Genomic DNA, 6,810 nt, shown 5'->3' on the forward strand with positions numbered 1-6,810 from the left:
ATTTTCCATCCATCCATCCATCTTCTAACTGGTAATCCCTGTGGCTCAGAATTGCTAACATGTGGTATTTGTGTCTCAGCTGTGAATATATCCCAGGCGCTTCTTAAGACTCCTAATTGCTGAATCATGCTGCTCTCCGTTTGTGTCGCACACATCGATTACTATTCCTAAGATTGCACGCATTGTCCCTAAAAATAATAAAGAAAGAGAAAATGGGTGCCTTTTATTTTCGAATGTTTTTTTTTCCTACCAAATTGCGAATGGCAGCTTTGGCTATTTTTGCAAACTTGTAATGCATTTTTAAAAAGTCTTTTTCATCCTGTTCTGACTCTCGGCTGGCAGGGCTCCGTGCATTTTAAGGGACTACAGACAAAAACGTACTAAATAATGAAAGAAATGAAACCGAGACAGGAACGTGCATGGCAGCGCGGTAAACCGGACGCCGCGGGCACAAACGGCCCATCTCCAGATTCACAGGGAAAATGTGCACTTCTTGTTTTTTTGTTATTGGAATGCCAAACCTTCTGGGGTGCTATGGGCGTACGCTAGACAGCTGGGCAGCTAAACATCACATTAATAAATAATACCGCCGCACGACATCTGAATGTTAGCCCTTTCATTTCCAGCCAGCCTTGTTTTTGTAACTTGCATTTTGAGTTGTTTAATTCAGGCATTGTTTTGCATTGTTTGAGGCAATGAAAAGTGAAGGAAACCAAGATGTTTAGTGTTGGACAGTAAGTGATATTTCATATATATCTATATGCACGCACACACACACACACACATGTGCATTCTGTATTTTCTTTACACTAGTTTTAATATTTCTATACGTTTCCAGACGATGCAAGCTAACTAGTTAGCAGTCAGATATCCTGTGCTACTGAAATATTTTTAAAAGAAATTAACTGACAAAATTTGTTTTCTGTGACTCTAGGGGGATCTATTCAGGGTGCTCATTGGAATTTTACTTGCACAAAAATGTTCTGAGGGCAGAAGGAAAAATGATTGGTTCAGAGAAATAACCAATCAGATTGTAGAGGAGGTGGGTCCAAGCAACTAGAGGAGGCTGGATCAACCAATCAGATGTCTTGGTCCTGCCTCCTCTAGTTGCTTGGACCCACCTCCTCTACAATCTGATTGGTTATCTCTCTGAACCAGCCATTTTTCCTTCTGCCCTCAGAATATTTTTATCTAAGTAAAACTCCCATGAGCATTAAGCGTTTCCAGCCCATTTATGACTCTACATGATGTGTTGTGTTCAGAAAAACGTTGCCCACTGTTCAAACTGAAAGATGCACCACAGTTTATCACATATTCAGGAATATTCCATTGTACTGATTTAGTAGCAAACTCTTCTAACCCACATAGTATTGGCGATTTGGTACATAGAACACATTTTAAAAGCCCTTATAAATTGAAAATAATGTATTATTACAGTCTTTGAAGTGTTTTGGCCATGTGGTTCAGTCGCTGGCTCTTCTCTGTGGGCCCATTGTCCAGGTTCTTTCTGTCAGAAGGACAAAGGTGCTCATGAGGACTAAGCTGCACCCTGTCCTTCAGCGCAGTTTTGTTTTTCGAAGCTCAGAGGTGGTGAGTGGCGTCCCCATACAGACCGTGGCCTTGCATTGGTCCTCGGACCATTAGATGGAGCTCGTGTGATTTACCAAAGGTTAATGGGGTGTTATTTTAATTGTGACATTAAAAGTAATTCTGATTCTGCTTTAAAAAAACACCCAAAAATATTTTGTCCCTACTTGACAATGAGGCTTGAATAAGCTCACGACAGATGACATTGGTTCGCTCATAATAGCACTGAAGGACTGATCCGCAGCCAATCCAATCTCAAACATGTGATCTTCCACCCAATCAGCACTGAGGCTGAGGTCAATGAATGTCAAGGAGAAAGAATCCTGATTGGTTGCAGGATCCAGCTGAGACCTTCTTAATGGGCAGCAGGACACACCCACCAGTGTGAGGACACCAGGAAGCTTAGCCTTTTCTAGGTGGGCAGCATGAACCACAACATCCCCCTTTGTTGTAGGTCCTCTGATGCTCCTGAACTCCTCATTTTTACATGATTGCATTCACGAATGCTTTAAATTTGACTTTAACTTTCTTTATGTTTATTTTTCCCAACAACCTTGTCCTGGTGGAAGATGGATGGACATGTTTATTTTATTTCCCACAAATCATCAAAGCTCTCAAATTCTCATATTTCCAGCATTTCTGTCATATGTTATAGATTCAAGGATGGTACAAACGAGTGTGCTACCCTGGTTGTCTGCTTACTTGTTATTGATTCATTTTTTTTTCGCCGCTCAGATTGCAGAACTTAAGGGCGAAGCCTCGCTGAGCACAAACAGGCCGGCACATCAAACGGCAAATGTTTTTGGGCTGCTGGAGGAACCCGGAGTACCCAGACAGTGCAGGGAGGATAGGCAAGCCCCCTGCACAGAGATCGGTGGTGGGACTCATAGCCCCGAGCCTGGAGGGATGAGCCTTCAGTGCTGCCCGCTAAGCTAACATACCACACGTTCAGTAACCACTCCCCCCCAACAAAAAAGGCTGCAGACTGTAATCAATAGCGAGAGGTGATTCCTCTTTCATCTGCTCATATTTGCGGCAGGGGAGTAAAAACGTGCCGTGGAACCTGGTTTAACTAGCCCTGCATGTTCAGGTACTTCAGGTCATCAGTGGAAATCGATCTACACGCCTTCTTGGAATTTGATTGCTTAAAATGCTCACTGTATCACGGCCCTGGCATGCGGAAAAAGCCAACGCTACGGAGACCAAACAGGAAAATAAAACTGAACAAACAAGGAAATGGAAGTATCCCGGCAACAAATGAGCCGATTCGAGAACAGAACATTGCTTCGACGCTTATTTTCCTGTAGGTCCATGTCCAAATGTATCAAATGACAGACCGAGTAGGCCTCATGCTAACAGCTAATGTGATACCACATGAGTATTAAGCTAACACTTAACTAGGTGATTAGCATTGTCTTGCTTGTGGCTACAGATTGCCGCTATAATATGCTAACTTGTGATGCATTATGTATATCATGTACATTTGGTAATATCTGTAGTACAATTTAGATAACAGTTTTATCCCTAAAGAAGTGAAATTACACTGTTGTGATAATTCCCCATCCTAAAAGCAATGCTGTTGAAACAGCTTGGAAAGGCAACAAACATTCCGACCACGTTATATCTAAATTCTGGGCAAAGGAAAACCACATTGCAAAGCTAATTACAGTATACAGGACCATTTCTGTAATACACTCATTAGGTAACTAACCAAGCTTTGATGTGCAGACGAGGTCTGCTGTGCTCAGCACCACAAATAAAAATCCCCATTAAGATCACAGTGACCATGCTGGATGTACCGCTCCCATATTGCCACACATGTTCCAGCGTTTCTGCTCCTCATCCAAGCTACGTACCACGGGAGAGAACAGAAACTCTGTCGTCATGGGCGACCGGGAGCAGGAACATATACCCAAAAAAGGATGATGTCACTTCCTGTGTGTCAAACTTGACAACACAAGCGCTCACAAAGATCATGCCAAAAAAAAAAAAAGAACATAGATTTCACACGCTGAAGACCCATAAAACTATTCATCCATTATTATAATCTTGATATTAAGACTTGGAATAAGTTAAGTTTTTTTAAAGTTATTACATTGCTTAATGCCTGGAATGTAATTATGTCCTGCAGGTCATGGCTCCTTAACTCTTATATGCTCCATCCTGCAGGACAAAAAATCTGTGTCAATTTTACTACAGTCTCTTCACGAGGCCAGCAGGAACCGTGGACCGTTGTTCTCAGCGTGGAGACACAGTAGAGATAGTAAAGTTTTATCACTGACTCATGTCTCCCATCTGTCTGCTCTCCTGCTGCTCGATCTCACCCGGCAGTTAGTCAATCGAGACTCTGATGAAAGGTTAAAGGCTGGTTGGGGATTGAGCCTCTGGTCTCCGGCTGACAGACTCATGTGCCAGGATCAATCAGCAATTAAGTCATCATATTAAACTTACATCCCCATGCTCCCCTTCCTTGCCTGCCCCTCCATCACATCCCGGTCTCGTCTGTTTATCTCGATCCGACATCTTGTTCCATTAGCCGAGTCCCTTCTCATTATAACAAACTAGTACATGTTACTTTGATGGATTTTATTCTGGATGGCAAATGCCAACAGAGATATCATTAATAATTTAAAATTAAGTATAAGCGTATAGTTATGCAGTAGATTCATCAAAATGGCTTCTTTGCCTAACTTTCTGGATGCTTTCAGAACTCTTCATTTCCCTGCTGGCCTCACACGTGCTAGCTAAGGTTAGCTTTATACTCACCAGGAATTAAACTCTTTCCTTTATCAACGGTACCTTTCGGGGGATATTATAACCACGAGCATAAGCGAAGGCTTCCGGAATTGCAGAGAATTGACAATTAAGATCTCGGGGTGATACGACGCAGTAGATGTGCGATCCATCAAGGCCCCTTCAACCTGTGGAACATCTGCGGTTCCTTTACAAGAAGCTGCCCCGGAAAGATAGACACACAAGGTCGAGCTGCGTGTATTATATGCAGTCTGGGGTGGCGTACGGATTTATGCGTCGGACTCCTGTATGGTAACAGGTAGTTCAATATTCCATCAGCTGCTCGTGTGTCACATGGCCTTCCCTGAGGCACCTGCATCTCGGACTGGAGTGGAAAATATGGAATAGCATTTATTTGGGTAATTCAAACCTGATCTTTATCGGCAAAGGGCCCGGAGGAGTGTATATAGAGTGTATACAGGGGTTAAATCAGATTCAGAGAGGAGGGGGCCCTGTCATGTGCAGAATGGGAGGGAGGTCCTGAATAAGCTGCTCTGTATGTTAGTTTATTAGTTATCATATGTATTTATTATTTTAAATGTGCAGTGGATATGCAGATATGTGTATTGTACGTATTATGTGGTTAAATTGCACTTGAATTTTTAAAAACATGTAAATGAATCTTAAGATATTCTTCCTAATTCATTTTTAATGTCGCCATGAAAATGCATGACAATATCAAGCTATTAATGCATAAGACATTATGCATTATGTCTAGTAGGTGAAGTTTTGGCAGTAGTATGCTAAGTGAAATAAGTCAAAATGCAAAAGCTCGAGACAGAAGTCAAGGTGTCATGTAAGAATGTCTCATCGACTTGAGAAATGAATGTCTGGTTAGAGCTCATAATGAAATTAACACGTAAGGTAATGCAAAAATGTGATTTTTCGCACAAAACTGGCCTTTAATTAAACTGGTCACTTTGATAAAATTTTGGGACAGAAGAAAAAAAGGTTGAAAAAAAGAAGTTCAGCTGGGCTTCGGCTAGGTGTGATTTGGACATAAGGGGGCGGAGCTGGGCTTCGGCTAGGTGTGATTTGGACATAAGGGGGCGGAGCTGGGCTTCGGCTAGGTGTGATTTGGACATAAGGGGGCGGAGCTGGGCTTCGGCTAGGTGTGATTTGGACATAAGGAGGCGGAGCTGGGCTTCGGCTAGGTGTGATTTGGACATAAGGAGGCGGAGCTGGGCTTCGGCTAGGTGTGATTTGGACATAAGGAGGCGGAGCTGGGCTTCGGCTAGGTGTGATTTGGACATAAGGAGGCGGAGCTGGGCTTCGGCTAGGTGTGATTTGGACATAAGGGGGCGGAGCTGGGCTTCGGCTAGGTGTGATTTGGACATAAGGGGGCGGAGCTGGGCTTCGGCTAGGTGTGATTTGGACATAAGGAGGCGGAGCTGGGCTTCGGCTAGGTGTGATTTGGACATAAGGGGGCGGAGCTGGGCTTCGGCTAGGTGTGATTTGGACATAAGGGGGCGGAGCTGGGCTTCGGCTAGGTGTGATTTGGACATAAGGGGGCGGAGCTGGGCTTCGGCTAGGTGTGATTTGGACATAAGAAGGCGGAGCTGGGCTTCGGCTAGGTGTGATTTGGACATAAGGGGGCGGAGCTGGGCTTCGGCTAGGTGTGATTTGGACATAAGGGGGCGGAGCTGGGCTTCGGCAAAATGCAGTTTGGACATATGAAGGTGAAGCTGGGCTCCTTCAGTATTTAAACCCCTTCTAAACATATCCAGAGTGACTGACACTTACTGGACCTTCTCTAATTAAAATTTCTTTCACTACAAAAATAATATAGTGTAGCACCAACGGGGCGCATTTTCCAGCATTCCCCGCATGGAATTGTAAATAGCCCTTGTTGTATTGTTGTTGTTGTTGGAAATCTCCCACCGTATGTGCATCTTGCAGTTCGGCATCTGACAACCTTGTGTTTCCTATCTGTGTATTTGGTTCGGTGCTCGTTGGGTGCCTGTTGTAGTCCTTTTCAGGACTGCTAATAAAGAGCGTGATTTCCCCCGCAAGCAAGTCTCCGTGTGTCTCTCTGCTCCCGCGATGCCTCAGTCTGCCCTGCACCACGGTATCTTACAGGCAAGGGTATCGCTAGAGCTGTAATGGGGGCTTTAACCACCTCTAAAATGTTCTTTAAACCTCCCCCCCAAATCATGTACGCGAATTCCTTTAAATTGTGTGTTCTCATTCGATTTAAATTAAAATCGGACCCCCCTACTAAAGGCTCGGCCTCCTGCTCCTGCTGAAAGGTGTCGTAAATTATAGCACGTGCTGTGATTTTGTTCATACACGCTGGTGTTGTTTTGTTCTTTTTTGTTTTGGAATGATCTATAACGTGGTGGTCGTGTTTGTTTCATAAAGCTGACATCAGTAATAACGCGGGAAGGCCATTTCCTAGTTATGGAACTGGCAGGGAGAGAGAGAGAGAAA

The sequence above is a fragment of the Paramormyrops kingsleyae genome, chromosome 20, assembly GCF_048594095.1.
Source record: "Paramormyrops kingsleyae isolate MSU_618 chromosome 20, PKINGS_0.4, whole genome shotgun sequence".
Classification (NCBI taxonomy): domain Eukaryota; kingdom Metazoa; phylum Chordata; class Actinopteri; order Osteoglossiformes; family Mormyridae; genus Paramormyrops; species Paramormyrops kingsleyae.